We start from the raw sequence: 2,027 nt of genomic DNA, 5'->3' as shown, positions 1-2,027 counted from the left end.
CTCCTTTAAAGGAGCACTTTTCTGTAGGAGAGTCAGAGACTGGGAAATAATAGTTCAAATAATCAGGGAATTTAATATTCGAAAATATTTTTACAATATTTACAATTTTTACACTTTTTACAAGAACAATACATTTTCGTCGATGTAATAACGTTATGTTATGTCTAATTTTTAAAAATCCATAGTTTACTTATATTTGATCTATAATTTTTACAGTTATTTTATATTTTAAACAGCTTTTCATATTTTTTACTATTTATTGCCTGAATTATGTTTCTTGCTCGTCACACAATTTTCAGGACAACCTGAAGATTTTTAATTTAAGTTTTCCCGATTTTGTGAAAATTTTGCGAACAAATAAAATATTTATTTAAAATAATATATTTCGAATGTAATTATTCACAGTTTGATTGTGTTCTTTGGTTTGCTTGGGTTTGCTGTTCTCTGGAATATAATGGGGGACACCTGGTCCCCGGGTCAGTAAAAGGGGCGGGACGAGTGAGAAAGGGGGTGGGGCGAGGGAGAATGGGGTGGGGCGAGGAAGAAAGGGGCGGGGCGAGGAAGAAAGGGGGTGGAGCGTGGGAGAAAGGGGGTGGGGCAATGGAGAAAGGTGGTGGGGCGAGGAAGAAAGCTATGGGGCAGGACAAAAAAAAACAGGGCGGGGTTTCATGTCTCTGTGAGACTGTGGGGGGTTTATTTAAGGTATCTAATTAGCTGTGGTTTTTTCTTAAAGATTTCCTATAACCGCTTAAATTATATATCTGCTCATCAATCTATCTGTCTATCGATCTGTCTATCGATCTGTCCATCATGTCTATCCATCTGTCTCTGCATTTGTCTATCCATCTGTCTATCCATCTGTCTATCCATCTGTCAATCCATCTGTCTATCCATCTATCTATCGATCTGTCTATCCATCTTTCTGTCCATCATGTCTATCCATCTGTCTATCCATCTCTCTATCCATGCTGTCTATACTTCTGTCTATCCATCTGTCTATTGATCTATCTATCGATCTGTCGATCCATAAGTCTATTAATCTATCTTTCAGTATTAATAATTTATTAATCAAGGTTTTTGATTTAATTTAGAAAAAGAATCTGTACATAAAAGATGCGTTTTACAAAATTTTGTAATTATGTTTTTGTTGTTAGGGCTTTTAATCAAATCAAATCAAATATTTATTAAATGAAGGTTAAATGTATTTTAACAATATTATACTTGCCACAAAAGATTATGTAGAAATAATTTTAAAACATTTACAATTAACAAGGAAAATATCGTTTTTGGAAAAAATGTGCTAAAGAGAAACAGCATTGGAAAATTATCAATTTTCATTTAACAATTTACTAGGATATCTCCAACATTATGCGCATATAAACGTTTTAAGGATATATAGTTGTTAATTAAGAATGAAATTATATTAATTTTCCCTGAACATCTTGTAAAATAAAGTCAAAGTTATTTTATTTTATTTTGTTCCAAAATGTTGATGATTTATTTTTTAGGTTTTTTCCCGAAACCGGATTTGGACCTGTACGAGTCGTTCGGAAGGTGTCGAAATTATGAAATGTTTTAATTCAAAATCAAAAAGAAAAAACTTTGCTTATATGTATTATGTATTTTGTGACAAAGATTGGTGTACAATGTATTGTATATTTTGAATTTAGTTCAGGTAGTTTATTGTCTGTTTGTAAAATTTAAACTTTTTTCTTTCTTTCTAATTTTAATATTTCTTTGACTTTATGTTTCAATCTATTCCACAATATTCGATTTAATGAAAAAATTAGATTTTGAAGATATTTTTCGCTTGACATCGTTATTTCTGTTTACTGGTGAGTGGTGATTGCAGCAATTTAACGGTCAGAACCAACGAGGTTATAGAGTATAGAGTGATGATGTACGCTAATCAACGAGGTTATAGAGTATAGAGGGATTATGTTCACTAATTTTATAGGCCATAAACTAAACCGAGAGCGTACTGCATATTTGTTTATTATAAAGAGATCCTGGCCTAACCTATAGTA

The 2,027-nt window shown here is 32.0% G+C and overlaps 1 long non-coding RNA gene across 1 annotated transcript; it reads left to right on the top strand.

The window, feature by feature from the left end:
* Positions 1 to 401: 401 nt before the first annotated feature.
* LOC111716665 (uncharacterized) lies at positions 402 to 1,611 on the top strand. The gene is made up of 2 exons (XR_002768560.1): positions 402 to 476; positions 1,509 to 1,611. It is a non-coding gene; the product is annotated as an uncharacterized LOC111716665 (long non-coding RNA).
* Positions 1,612 to 2,027: the final 416 nt, after the last annotated feature.

Source organism: Eurytemora carolleeae, unplaced genomic scaffold (genome assembly GCF_000591075.1).
Source record: "Eurytemora carolleeae unplaced genomic scaffold, Eaff_2.0 scaffold2105, whole genome shotgun sequence".
Classification (NCBI taxonomy): Eukaryota; Metazoa; Arthropoda; class Copepoda; order Calanoida; family Temoridae; genus Eurytemora; species Eurytemora carolleeae.
This window is presented reverse-complemented; position numbering and strand designations above follow the sequence as displayed.